Source organism: Staurois parvus, unplaced genomic scaffold, assembly GCF_062004578.1.
Source record: "Staurois parvus isolate SC_StPar_1 unplaced genomic scaffold, SC_StPar_1.0 ptg000155l, whole genome shotgun sequence".
Classification (NCBI taxonomy): Eukaryota; Metazoa; Chordata; class Amphibia; order Anura; family Ranidae; genus Staurois; species Staurois parvus.
Window position 1 is genome coordinate 12,438,533 of NW_028317951.1, and position 15,424 is coordinate 12,453,956.

At 41.9% G+C, this 15,424-nt stretch overlaps 1 pseudogene; it reads right to left on the bottom strand.

The window, feature by feature from the left end:
• Positions 1–2,386: 2,386 nt before the first annotated feature.
• LOC149463284 (transient receptor potential cation channel subfamily V member 5-like) overlaps positions 2,387–15,424 on the bottom strand; it is a 61,521-nt pseudogene continuing 48,483 nt past the window's right edge.

The following is a 15,424-nucleotide window of genomic DNA, read 5'->3' on the forward strand; positions in this document are numbered from 1 at the left end:
GATGAAAACACTCTAACACAAACCATGACAGAAGTAGGCATCTCTAACAGAGATGTGATGTTGCAGAATAATATTAACAAGAGACCTGAGAGAGTTTGCCCTTTTGTGACAAACTATTCAACTCAATATAAATCAGTCACCAGGATAATTCGCAACAATTGGAAGATTCTAATGTCAGATCCAGTTTTAAGACGATTTTTACCAGATCAACCGCAGATTGCTTTTAGGAAAGCCACCCCACTCGGGAATAGAATAGCCCCAAATGTTCTTGATCCCCCTGTATACACTCCTTTCTTCCCACAAATAAAAGGTTTTTATTCATGCAAAAAGTGTATGATCTGTACTAATAGTAAGTTTACAAGCAGACATACAAGTTTCAACTCTACAGCAAACGGCAAGACCTTTAAGATTGACGATTGTATTACCTGTACAAGTAAATATGTTGTTTACCTAATGCAGTGTCCCTGTCATTTACAATATATTGGACGAACAACTAGACGATTGAGGGATCGTTTAAAAGAACATGTGAACAATATCAGAAAGGGCTATAAGGATCATTCGCTATCCCTGCACTATAAAACGCATCATAACCAAGATCCATCGTCATTAATATTCATGGGTATAGGAATGATAAATGCACATTGGAGAGGCCAAAATAAGAAAAGAGCTATCTCACAATTAGAGTCTAAGTGGATATATGACCTTGGATCTTTATACCCAAAAGGTCTTAATATTGAATTTGACTTGAATTGCTTTATTGATGACAGTTAATGTGCTTTTACAGTACCCTGAGATTATTGGTTTTTTTGCCCTGATATTTTTGCCCTGTATCAATAGATGCGGTTGACAATACCTCTCTTTTATCTACATCAACATTAATTGTCATTGTGAATTCCATTCTATTCTATTCTAGTTCAGTATTTTTACAACATATTCCTAATATATTTATTTTTATGTATCCCTTTTTATGCATTATTATTGGATTTTATGTGTTTTTTCTGACCATATGGAATATATTATACCGCACTGACCTATTTTAATATATATCTAATTAAATTTATCAAATTTTAAATGTATTGATATTCATCTATTTATTGCAGTAGAAATGGCTATCGCATAATTATTTTATAACCGTTAACACCTATAACTTTTTATTATTATGATTTGTTAATTAATATTTTCAATTATTCTTTGCTGAGCCAAAGTAATAGTAAAATAATGGAGCAATTTCCCTCAACTTTACACTATATAAATTCTGTAACTAGCATTTACAGTATGTACATATTCTAATATATTGCATCAAATTATCCAGTTCCATGTGGATATGCTTTCCCTGGTATGCAATCAATGTTACTGGATAAGCACAATGCTCCTCTTTATCTATGTTTTTCTTTGATAGTCTCGTCAGCAGTTCAGTTGCTGTGTGACACAGATTCTGTTTTCCTTTCCCCACCTATATCATGGCGCCTGCCTGGGACACACTCTGTACAATAAACCACTAGGAGGATAAGTGTATGTCCTATAACGATCTACGGCAAAATGGCGCCGATTAACTGCGCATGCGCGAGACGCCGGCAAAATGGCCGCCGCGACTAGCGCGATTGCCATTTCTCTGTATAAATAGATGAGTAAGGATGTCCTGCTGTAAGCCCTGACCCTCTGAGGACGTGCATCGCACGAAACGCGTCACGGGGGGCTACAGCTTATGGACATCTAGCCACTATATGTGGCCAACTACCTATGGTCAGTAATTTTGTTTGTTCACCCCTTTTTGACTATTAAACTTTGAGTCAAACAGCATTACACTATGTGGCGTCCCTCATTGGGCTCTCTTTGAGAGTACCATCTCCCACAGAGCCTCTCTGGACCAAGGAGTTCCCTGACGCCCACACGTTTGGATGCAACTTGGCTACTGCTCTTCGCGGTGAGACAGAGGATAGGACGCAGTGCGATCTGACCAGAGCTCTGATGCTGGAGAGATCTTGCAGCAGTTTTTCCTTACATGCGTTAATCTAACGCACCTCTGGTGAGTGCGCACTCTATCTGTTTTCCGGGACTTTCTTCACCTTTTTACTACCATCACTTTGGGACGAGGACTTCATGTGTGCTTTTAGCACTTCTCATTGACTAAACGCAATATTCACCATTGTGGCATATCTGTCTAATCACCGATATTTATACATTTATCCTATAGAGAATTATTTGTATCTTTTGATTTTAGCGCTGCACCTACTTTTCTTTTATTATCGTGTATCAAATGTGCTTTAGCAAACTAGATCATGTTAAAGTTTACACTTACTTTAAAATTATTCATCTTAGGTTTACAGCATGGTGTGTAGAAAACACTTTCTTGAATTTATAGCTAAGAAGTCTAAAAGATGCTTTGTTACCTAAAGTACCACTTTCCGGGCTTGAGGCCCGTGATTTTTCCAGGTATTCTAGTTCTTGGCCATAGACTACTAGGGACAATCCTTTCCACCATGACTGCACTAGAAAAAGCATATTGCCCAAATTATCTTTTTAATATAGACAATACAAGTAATCTTTGCCTAAAGTACTTCCAAAGTTACTTTTTTTAAATTAAAATAAAAGAGATGTTTAGGCTCCATGCACACTGGGCGTTTTGATAACACTGGCAACGTTAGCTTTTTAAAGTCATGTTAAAAATGTGAGTTTTTCAGCGTTTTTGCATTGGCATTTAGTGGCGTTTTCCCGCGTTTTTCCATGTTTGGGTTTTTTAGCATTTTTGTTCACCAAAAACAGCAAAAAAAAACTCCTCTAGAAACCCACTAGTCCTGGGGTTTTTTTTCCATCCAAAAACCGTCGCTGCCAAAAAACATTGATTACAGTCTATGTGTGCATGGACATATAAGATAACATGCTGGGGAGTTTACTGGCTGTAGAAAAAACGTCAAAAGCCAAAAACAGCAGCTGTAAAAACGTCCAGTGTGCATGAGGACTTACTGTAATGCAGGGAATGTATTAAGTTAAAAAAATGGATTGGGTTTTAAACAACTAATATGTTGAAAGAAAAAGATCTGATAAAGTATTATGTTTATAATAGTCAGAAGCCTGTATTTGCTTATTGTATTGTGTCCCTTCATACTCATAGGCTATCTGCATTTAAAGGGCCAGACCCTTACTGAAACCCAATTCATCCACTAGACAACTCCTGAAAGTGTTCAATCATTGGATTTGTTCATTATGTCTCAGCAGAATCTTATGATATTTCTAGATAAACATGCACATTCATTTTCTTTAATTGCAGCTGAGGAAAGCATTACATCATAGGTTTGTCAACTTTTGGGTACAGTCCTGTGAAAATTCCAGTCTTCTTAGTCTACATTTTAGAGTATGGCAACTCTATACAAATAATGTAACTGTAATTTTGAAGTTCCGTGTTCTAAACATACAGGCTAAAATTACAGGACTGTTTAGGTTTCATATAATAGTGGATTTGTTATGATGTAAAATGTCAAAATGGTAAATATAATGGGTGTTGCAAGAACCAGGACAGTGTGTCTTTTCATCTGTTTGTTGTTTCAGTAAAAATGGTTTGTGATACATACAGTATCCCTTTATATACAGTACATGAGTCATTTTTTTTTAATTCAGCCAGTGGGTTGAACAAAAGAAAATGCCTCATTCCCCCACCTACATTGTCAAGGTGGAGGAGGGAATCTTCCCACTGCGCTATTGTATTCTGACAGTGGGGAGATTTCTCCACTCTCAGAATAGACTGATCAGCACCACCAGCTACAGCTAGTAGCACTGACCGAGTGAAGATTTTCCAACAGGCTAACTATACTGTAGACAGTTGATTGATAGATCGACTTGTGTACAAGCAGGCTGTCCATACACGGATCAAACTTGAAATTGTGATCCATGTATGGTCAGCTTTAGTGTAGTTGTGCTATGAAAAACCACAGCCTTCATCTCTTGCCATGTCTTAACAGTGTTGTACACATGCTGAGGCATTTGTATCTTTTAACTCACCTACTGAGTTCAGTGGGAGCACACTACAAGCAAAGCACTCAGCTTTTGGTTGAGATGTGATTTTCTTTTTTCTTTTTTTTAAACCTACAAAATCCCCCTTTTGGATTGGAAAAAAGCAGATGTTAAAGAGGCAGTGGGATCTTTTCCTGAACACCTGTCAACCACTGCTATACCACCCTCTATAAAGCAAGCCACCGTGGAACGCTTTTCAGAAGTATTGCCACCTATCTGAAAGTAGCCTTTAAAAGATAAGTTTACCTTTTATAGAAAAAATAATAAATGCACATATTTTAGCAGAAAATGCTGCAATCAGTAGACAATGAATGCAATATGGGCTTCTGCAGACAAGTCCTCCGATTCAGTCCCGTCCTCCGTACGTCCTTTCTGTTTGCAAGCTGGTGGACATATCAATGGACTACAAGAGTGCTCTTCAGTGTTCCCACAGCCCATTGAAACTACAAGTCCATCTGCCATGGTGGCAGACGGTATTGGTACTTTGTTCACTCACATTTAAAGTGATACTAAACCCAGGACTCTGCATTCACTCTATCTGGTCTCCCACAGTACACACAACATGCAAACACAATTATTTTAGTAAATATAAACTGCTAAATACCTTTTCTCATCAGCAGTTAGAGCAGTCTTGTGACTTCAGCAGAGCACTGTTTAAAGCTTGTAGGAGGAGTTTTCTTTCTGCTAGGAGGATGTGAAACCCAATGACTCTCTGTCTGGACAGTGCTGATTGGCCCTGTGCTGATCCCATGTGCTCTCCCAGGAAAAAAGATCCTCTCTAGCAATACACAAACTGAGCATGTGACCATGGGTTCAGTTTGTATCAGGTGGTCATTTCAACAAGAGGAGGGGTAGAGAAGAAAGGATCAAACAGCCTTTTTACACAATGCAGAGGATTAACCTCATGTTCCACAGTGAGTATAACAAGCATGCTTTACTGCATATACAGACTGATTTTACTGTTGTGGGGTTAGTAACGCTTTAACTGCAAATAAATGATGTGGCTGTGGACGGAGCTCTGCTGTTTTTAAAAATGACAGCTGTGACAGTGCTCGCTGTCACAAAGAAAGGGGATCAGTGAAAGGGGTAGGAGCTGAAACATGTTGCATGTTCCACCCTAAATAAGGGCAGAATATATAGTATGTTACTGTAGTCACAAGATGGGATGTTAAATGTCTGCTTAAGGTTCAAAAGATGAACCTAAAACAATTTGTTTATCTAAACACACTAGAACTATTTCACATAAATACACTAAAAAAAGACCTATAACTGCTATATGCAGACAATATGTAAGCTTCCTTTAATTGTCTGGAAATATTAGACTGATGTGCTTTCCAGTGAGGGACAGCCAACAACTCTAGATTCAGATATGATCTAATCAAAGAAGTTTGAAAGTAGGGCTGAAACAACTAACTGACAATAGATAAAAAATAATTATTAACAATTTTTATTATTGATTAGTTGGTCAGTTGATTCATTGGCCTGCATACAGAATGCATTATTTGTTTACATGTTAGTATGCACAGTGCAGCACACACTGTACAGCTCAGTACTCAGTGATAAAGTTTTTGATCCCCCATACACTTCACAACTATCAGCAGTTATAACAGATTCTATCCTGAAATTCTAGTCACTGGCACGAGGCCTCAGTCCATGGTTGAAGAGCAAAGATTCAAAAGGCATGGTCAATGTACTAAACCCTGGATATACTCTTTCCTCAAGAACTAATTTTACTAAACTAGTGGAGAGGAAATACCAAGAGGCATTTCAGAATGTGAAGGATGCTATCAGCACTAATGAAAGCAGAATTGCCTTTATTGTGGACACATGGACAATAGTACAAATTGTAGCTTCTGCAAACATCCTGCAGGACAAGCATGGTGGACCAGTATCCATTGTATCAGCCACACCTTGCAGCTGGTGATTAGTGCTGCGTTAAAGAATTCAGGAATTGAGAGAGCTTTAAGTCCTCATGCACACTGGACATTTTGATAACGCTGGTAACATTAGCTGTGTAAAGACATGTTAAAAACTTGAGTTTTTCAGGTTTTTTTAGTGATTTTTCATTAGCATTTAGCGGCATTTTGCCGTGTTTAGCCGTGTTTGTGTTTTTAACAGTTTTTTTTTTTTAAAAATCCAAAAATGCCGGTTTGCAACGTTTTAACTGTGTTTAAAGCGTTAGAGCGTTTTTACAGCTAAAAAACTCCTCTAGCAACCCACTAGTCCTGGGTTCTTTTTTTCAGCCAAAAAACATCCCAGCCAAAAAATGTTGATTACAGTCTATGAGTGCATGGACACATAGGATAACATGCTGGGGGGTTTACTAGCTGTAGAAAAAAACATCAAAAGCCAAAAAACAGCGGCTGTAAAAATGTCAAGTGTGCATTTTAACCTCCCTGGCGGTATTCCCGAGTGTAGCTTGGGGTTAAGTTTCAGTACCAAAAGCAGTAACCCTGAGCTACGCTCGGGCTTACCATGAGGCGCTGCTCAGGGATTCCCTCCAGCACTTACCTTGTGCTGTGCTCCCGCGATGTCCCCTCTGCAGCGTCCCCAGCCATCTCCTCTGGCCAATGCCAGCACCCGTCTTCCGGGTTCCAGTCCCTGCGAGCATCGGGACGTACGAGGGACAGAACCGGCGGGAAATTTAAAAATGTTAAAAAGTGACATTCACTAAATACACTAAAATCACATAGTATAACATTACTGTATCAAAGCATTTCACATATATTTTGTCCCGAGTGCTTTGTCCTGTGCCCTGCCTGCATTTTTACTGTTCTTTCTGCCTGGAAACTGAGAAAAGTCCATGGCGTTCAAAAAGCATCCCTTTACGTCAAAAGCGGTTTTAGACCAGCTAGAGAACAGTGATAGTAAATTAGAACCACTTGTAGAATTAAGTGATAATGATTCGTGGGGAAATTCGTCATCAGACACTGAAAACGATTTTATGACTAAGCTCAGTGATGTGCGAACTTGGCGCTATATTTCAAATTTCAGAGTTTTTGATTTGATTATATTATTATATTATTATTTTTTATGATTATTTATTATATTCTAATTTATGATTTTGTGTTTCAAATTTTATCATACACGCAATGTTTACTAGACTCTTGTTCGGACAGATTTCAGTGCGTTATTCCTAATTACAGGCCTACAATAAAAAAACGACATATTTCCATGAAAAAAATGTACCGATTTGAGCACAGAAATATGGACATAATCAGACCGCTAGGGAGGTTAAAAAAGTCAGCTAGCTAGCAGCAAGTTAAAGGAGAGGCAGCAGAAAATGGATACACCTGAGCACAAGCTTCTTCAAGATGGAAGCACAAGATGGAATAGCACTTACTATATGGTGAAATAGAATGACGTATTAAACCAAGCAGGACCTTCAATGATGCAAGTTTATTAATAACAGCTAGGAACAGACAAGGTCATGTTCAAAGCATAGGAGCAGAGAAGCCCCATTAAAACAGTTTCTTAAAATGCAAGCATATTAGGTACAATATGATTGGTTGCCAAGATATACGTTCTTGTAACTAACCATAAATCTTAACACCTGTTATCCAGACAAACTTATTAATTCCCACAATTCACATACTGTGTGTGTGTAATATAAATATATATATATACACACACAGACACTATATTGCCAATAGTATTGGGACGCCTGCCTTTACACGCACATGAACTTTGATGGCGTCCCAGTCTTAGTCTGTAGGGTTCAATATTGAGTTGGCCCACCCTTTGCAGCTATAACAGCTTCAACTCCTCTGGGAAGGCTGTCCACAAGGTTTAGGAGTGTGTCTATGGGAATGTTTGACCATTATTGCAGAAGTGCATTTGTGAGGTCAGGCACTGATGTCGGGTGAGAAGGCCTAACTAGCAGTCTCTGCTCTAATTAATCCCAAAGATGTTCTATCAGGTTGAGGTCAGGACTCTGTGCAAGCCAGTCAAGTTCCTCCACCCCAAACTTGCTCATCCATGTCTTTATGGACCTTGCTTTGTGCACTGGTGTGTAGTCATGTTGGAACAGGAAAGGTCCATCCCCAAACTGTTCCCACAAAGTTGGGAGCATGAAATTGTCCAAAATGCTTTAGGAGTTCTCTGCACTTGAACTATGGGACCAAGCTCAACCCCTAAAAAACAACCCCACCCCATAATCCCCCCTCCACCAAACATTACACTTGGCTCAATACAGTCAGGCAAGCACCATTCTCTTGGCAACTGCCAAACCAAGACACGTCCATCAGATTGCCAGATAGAGAAGTGTGATTCATCATTCCAGAGAACACGTCTCCACTGCTCTAGAGTCCAGTGGCAGCATACTGTACACCACTGCATCCGACACTTTGCATTGTATTTGGTGATGTAAGGTTTGGATGTAGCTGCCTGGTCATGGAAACCCATTCCATGGATGTAGCTGCCTGGTTATGGAAACCCATTCCATGGATGTAGCTGCCTGGTCATGGAAACCCATTCCATTAATCTCTCTACGCACTGTTGTGCTAATCTAAAGGCCACACAAAGTTTGGATGTCTTTAGCTATTGACTCTGCAGACAGTTGGCGACTTCTGCGCACTGTGCACTTCAGCATGCACTGACCCCAATCTGTCATTTTATGTGGCCTACCACTTCATGGCTGAGTTGCTGTTGTTCCCAGTTGCTTCCACTTTGTTATAATACCACTAACAGTTGACCGTGGAATATTTAGTAGTGAGGAAATTTCACGGATGGACTTATTGCACAGGTGGAAACCTATCACAGTACCACGCTTGAATTCACTGAGCTCCTGAGAGCGACCCTTTCTTTCACAAATGTTTGTAGAAGCAGTCTGCATGCCTAAGTGTTTGAATTTATGTGGCCATGGAGGTGACTAGAACACCTCAATCCAATGGTTTGAAGGGGTGTCTCAATACTTTTGGCAATATAGTGTATATAAATTATATATAGTGTATTCCTTTTTATTATATATGATTTTTATAGCGCCAACCGTTTGCTCAGTGCTTTACAAAATTAATTTAAATATATTTCAAAGTATTAGGATACAGGCAGACCCTTATGTGTGGACCTGTCAACTTAATTAACATACATAGTTTTTCCATCTTATACTCTATTCACTTCAAACAGACAGTACCAGGTTTTAATTAATTTTGTGTCAAAGTTCTTTTTCTAGTCTAAAGAATACTATCCTTATAGTAGTGGTCAAGAGTTCAACTTTAAATGTGGATTTTCTGTTATGCAGTAGTGTAGATATAGGTTTCTAGAAACTAATAACTATTGCTTAATATTGAATTAATAATAATGATAACACTAATATGAATATTAAGAATTATATTATCAGTAACACATGTTCAAATTAATATGAAATACATGGGTTAATATGAAATCCTACTACAATGATAACCAGACTTATTGAACAAAGGTGGCCAATAACTGCAATTCTCTCTGACCCATCAGTTATACAAAGGGGCAAACATCATCTAGACTTAAAACTAGACCAATGGAGTATTCTTGATGATCCCTCCACTGCTCTTAAGCCCTTTGAATGCTCTACTGTATTCAAGAGTGGCCAAGAATATATTACTATTATCATACATGCCGGCACTTGTGCAGGGGCTGTTGTAGTCCAGTGAAGGTGCTTCTTTTGAATCATCTGTGCTGAAGAACTTCCAAGTCCCTGCAACAGACTAGCTTCAAAGCAGATGGAAGGGGATCTTTTCTGAACCGCACACAAACACTATTTTTATTTTTTTTTAAATTAAGTCAACCTCAGCCCATAGCATGTGGACATTCTTACATTCCAATGCCAAAGTTTCCAGAACGGTGATAGTCCACCTCTTTATGGAATGTTTTTTTTTTTTTTATGTTTTTTAAAAATCTGTACAGTTGTGTAATGCTGATGCAGCAAAAGTTGTGTAATGCAAATGCAGCAAAAGTTGATTGGACGGCGCTTCACAGTAGAGATGGACAATGAACCAAAACACACTACAAAAGCAACCCAGGAGCTTTTGAAGGAAAAGAAGTGGAATATTCTGCAATGGCCGAGTCAATCACCTGATCTCAACCCAATTGAGCATGCATTTCACTTACTGAAGGCAAAACTAAAGGCAGAAATACCCTCAAAGACCACCTTGGAGCCTGGCAAAGCATCAGAAAAGAGGAAACCCAGCCTTTGGTAATGTCTTTGGATTCCAGTCTCCAGGCAGTCATTGCCAGTAAAGGATTCTCAAAAAAAATATTAAAAATGAACATTTTATTTATGATTATATTCATTTGTCCAATTACTTTTAATCCCTTGAAAAAGGGGGCATGGCTACTCTTAAGAGCTGTAGTTTGTAAACCATTCTTCCAATTTGGATATACATACTCTCAAATTAAACCTGAGAATGTGCACTTTCAGCATATCCATTATATAACTATAGCTTGAATAAGTTTTGGTAAATACCTGAAAAAATCTAAAATTGTGCCTGTGTCCAAATATATATGAACCTAACTGTAATAACAGGTGCAGATAATTGTTTCCATCTGCTCTACAAGCAAGGAGGACATAATAAATGACAGCTGGTCTATATTAAAGCAGAACTATGGTTGCCTATAAAAATATATATGTGCAGCAGCACTTCATTGTAATTGCATCTACAGTTACAGTTTTCTCTTCGTCCCCCCTGCAAAGTTTCACAAATACCTGTGAAGACTAACAATGAGATCCACTTAATGCAGCTTCCTTTGATGATGTAACAATGGTGTTGTACTTCTCCTGAATTCAGAGTAGAGTTTCCACTATCCTATAGTTTATGACTGCTTGCATTACAGTGAGATAAATAAATGTCCAGGAGAGCTCTATCAGCATTTTCACTACTAATGCCAAAACCTAGAATGTGTCATTCACCACCTGCACACATATAGTTCTTCCCACTGCTTTTTGCATTTACAGTATTGCTGCTTTTGCAAAAACCCTCCCACGGTGAGCTGCAGTGTCTGGAAGAGGGAGCGTATGAGACACAAATAAAGGAGGAAAACCGTAAACAGGAAATGTTTTGTTTACTATGAGGCTTGTGCATCATATAGTTACTTTAGTTGTACGGTAAAGAACAATAATAATTCCAGTGTCGGCTGATAAAAACATGGGGAAGAAAAAAAAAAAAAAAGATTCTATAAATCAGTATATACACAAGGCAAAGTTTGTCAATATTTAACACAGCAAATGGAAGCTAATTAAATAGTGTGAAACCCTAACAAGAAAATTCTATTTTTGCTCCCTTTTGGCCTGTTAAATAGACCACTGAAAAGTATTGTTATATATATTTGCCACTAGCATGGGTTCATAGTGGATCCAGTATGTTTAAAATTTGCAGTCCCAGCGCATCAAAGTATAAATTCACCAGACTAAATTCTTTGTAACTATAACCTACTTGTAGGCAGGTGCCTACTGTTGGGGTGTACTCTGTCTACATGTTACTGGTTTTCACTGTGTTGATAATAAAGTATGTCTAGTGAGTTCTTGTATATCTGGCTGCATATGGAGCTAGGAAGGGGTTAAGGCTGCTAACTCTCAGGTGTTCATGGCTCTGCCACCTTTTGGTTGATATAAATACAAGAAGAGGCAGCCTATAGAGATGTGCGCTACAGAAAAATCTGTTTCTGTCGGATTCATTTAAGTTCATGATTTTGTTTTGTCATATTCATTATGTTAGAATTAATTTAGTTAATACGAATTTATTTGTATACTCGTTATTTTCAAATCTGTTTGAATTTCAGAAGATGGATGGCTATATTCCTTCTCTTCTCTTCCCTAAGTAGGAATTATCATTTTATTTCACTTTTATACCTTACTGTATTTATTACAATATGTTTCCATTTTGAATTCGGATATTTTTTTTTTCTAATTTATTTTGAATTCACTGAAATTCGTTAGTATTGTGATTTGGAAATTCGGACACTTCCAAATCTCTGAATAATGAAAATGTTGTCTGAATTACGATTCATAATAAAATGCATTGCTCATGTCTACCAACCTATCTGAATCCCTCGAGCCTTCTGCATGGGAATCTACAGGAAAGAAATCTGCATCATATAAAGTGCTGCAAAGCTCATGGTCTCCCTTTTTGGGGCACCGGAAGTCAGATGCTGGACTTTGCTGAAAGGACTTCTTTATCTAAGCAGGGGTGTCAAATTGGCGGCTCTCCAGCTGTTGTCAAACTACAACTCCCATGAGGCACTGCAAGGCTGACAGGTACAAGCATGACTCCTAAAAGCAGAGGCAAGATGGTACCTGTTATTATTATTATACAGTATTTATATAGTGCCAAAGGGTTTGCTCAGCGCTGTACATTAGCGAGGGGGACAGAACATGATACAATACAGTACAATACAATACACGAGGGGTTCGAGGGCCCTGCTCTTTCGAGCTTACAATCTAGGAGGGAGGGGATAGTGGTACAGGAGGAAGTGGCTGTGGGGGATGGAGTGGTAGGAGGAGTAGAGGAGATCGGTTGTTAAGTGAGGGTGGGGTAGGCTTCCCTGAAGAGATGGGTTTTCAGGGTGCGCCTGAAGGTGAGGAGGGTAGGTGACAGTCTGATGGATTAGGAAAGGGAGTTTCAGAGGATGGGGAAAGTCCTGGAGAAGTCCTGCAGGCGGGCGTGGGAGGAGGAGACCAAGGAGCTGGAGAGTAGGAGGTCCTGTGAGGAGCGAAGGGCACGGGTAGGGTGGTATTTGGGTATCAGGTCAGTTAGGTAGTTTGGGGCAGCATTGTGAATGGCTTTGTATGTCAGAGTTAGTAATTTGAATTTAATGCGTTGGGCAATCGGGAGCCAGTGAAGAGATTGGCAGAGGGGGGTGGCAGATGTGGAGCAGTTGGTGAGGTGGATGAGTCTAGCCGCTCAGTTCAGGATAGACTGGAGTGGGGATAGCATGTGTTTGGGTAGGCCAGTGAGAAGGGAGTTGCAGTAGTCCAGGCGTGAGATAATGAGGGAGTGTATGAGTTGTTTAGTAGTGTCTGGGGTGAGGAACGTGCGTATCTTGGAGATGTTGCGGAGGTGGAGCCTGCATGACTTTGATAGTGATTGGACATGAGGTTGGAAGGAAAGGTTTGAGTCCAGGGTGACACACAGGACTTTGGCGTGTGGGGTGGGATTGATGGTGGTGTTGCTAGTCGTGATGGAGAGGATGGGGGAGGGGGGCGCAGGCTGGGGTGAAAATTAGAAGCTCGGTTTTGGACAGGTTTAACTTGAGGAAATGGAGCGACATCCAGTCTGATATGTCGTTCAGGAGCTGGGCGATGTTGGTGAAGAGTGAGGGGGTGAGGTGAGGGGTGGAGAGGTAAATTTGTGTGTCATCGGTATAGAGGTGATAGTTGAAGCCGTGGGAGTGTATCAGTTTGCCAAGGGAGGAGGTGAAGATGGAGAAAAGGAGGGGTCCGAGGACAGAGCCTTGGGGGACTCCAACAGAGAGGGGGAGAGAGGGGGAGGTGGCAGTGTTATAGGTGACGCTGAAGGAGCGTTGGGATAGATAGGAGAACCAGGAGAGAGCGGCGTCCCTGATGCCAAAGGAGTGCAGTTTAGTAAGGAGGAGGGGGTGGTCGACTGTGTCGAAGGCCGCGGAGAGGTCGAGGAGCAGGAGGACTGAGTAGTGGCCATTAGCTTTGGCAGTTAGCAGGTCGTTAGTGATTTTAAGTAGGGCGGTTTCGGTGGAGTGTAGGGGAATGAAGCCAGACTGTAGTGGATCAAGGAGGTTGTTGTCAGTGAGGTGGGTGCTTAGGCGATTGTAGGCTAAGCACTCAAGGAGCTTGGAAGTGAATGCAGCAGGGAGATGGGTCTAAGGTTGTTTAGGTCAGCGGGGTCAAGGGAGGGTTTTTTGAGTATGGGGGTGATGTGTGCGTGCTTTAGGGGGGAGGGGAATGCGCCAGTAGAGAGGGAGAGATTGAAGATGTGGGTGAGGGAGCGAATGATGGAGGAGGGGGGTGACTGGAGGAGTTGTGAGGGGATAGGGTCCAGGGGACAGGTGCTGAGGCGGGCTTCAGTGAAGACCGTAGTGACCTCCTCAGTGGTAGCAGGGTTGAAGGAGCAGAGCGTTGGGAAGGTGGTAGTGTGCAGGGCATTAGGTATGGTGGTCAGAGGTCAAAGGAGGGGAGAGTACATGGGGTGATGGAGGGAAGGAGGCTAGGTGGAGAGGTAGATTGTGAATTGACAATGTCCTTACAGATTGCGTCAATCTTGTTTTGGAAATGATTGGCAATCTCGTGGGCAGTGAGTGAGGTGCTGAGTGGAGGTGGGGGGGGGGAGAGAGCAGGGATTTGAAAGTGGAGAAGAGCCGGCGAGGACAGGTGGAGAGGGTGTTGATGAGGGTTACGAAATAGGCTTGTTTGGTGGCATGGAGGGAAGTGGTGTAGGTGAGGAAGGCGGATTTGTAGAGGGAGAACACTCGAGGGGATCTGGTTTTGTGCCATGATCGCTCCAGCGCGCGACTGCGTTGTTTGAGACATTTTGTATGGTCGTTCGGCCAGGGTTGAAGCGGTCGGGGTCTGATGTTACGTGTGGTTAGGGGTGCCAGGGAGTCTAGGGTAGCTGACAGTGAGTCGTTCTACGCAGTAGTGGCCAGGTCAGGGTGTCAGGGATCTCCTCGATCCCCGCCGCGATGGGCTCGGCGCAGGCGCACTGCTCCACCCAGCGCACGGGCACTAGGTCCGGGCCGGCCGCGGCGTTCGAGTTCGCGCATGCGCATTAGAAGCCGCGGCCGCCCGCTGGGCACCAATGGCAGCGCAGGGCGGGATATTTAAAGGTCCCTGAGCTGTCATTTCGTTGCCTTCTGGTCTTACCTGCTTCCTGTGTTCCTGTACCTGTGCCTAGTAAGTTGTTTACCCGGATTGCCTTTGACCTTGCTGATTTCTCCTGCCCAGACCCTTGCTTGCCTGACCTCTCTCCCTGGATGCCCCTTATTAGATCTGACCTCCTGCTGCTGACCTGGCGTGTGACCCGACGATTCTCTGCCTGCTCCCTTGTACCTTACCGTCCTCTACAATACCGACTCGGCCTGTCTGACTACGCACTTGCTCAGCCATCCATCCATCCCATCGGGGTCACCCGACCTCCTCACATCTGGCTCTCCCTGGTTGGAGCCCCTGGCGAACACCACTACCACTGACAGGTGTGCTCAGCAGAGGCGACCTGGTCTCGGGGTACTACAAGTCCATCCCCACCATCAGGGGCCCTGGTGAACAAGTACCCTGGGGCTTAGACTCCGCGCTCTGGGCACGCCTGACCAGTGGAGTGCTAGTGGTGCCGCTCGGCGGTCCCTCACAGTACCAGAAGGCCATGACTGAGCCTCGAGGAGGACTCTCCCTGTTGGACGAGGTTTGCAGGCACCTGGCTACCCTGACGCAAGCTGTAAACACATTACAGGACAGATGTCTGCAGATCGAGAA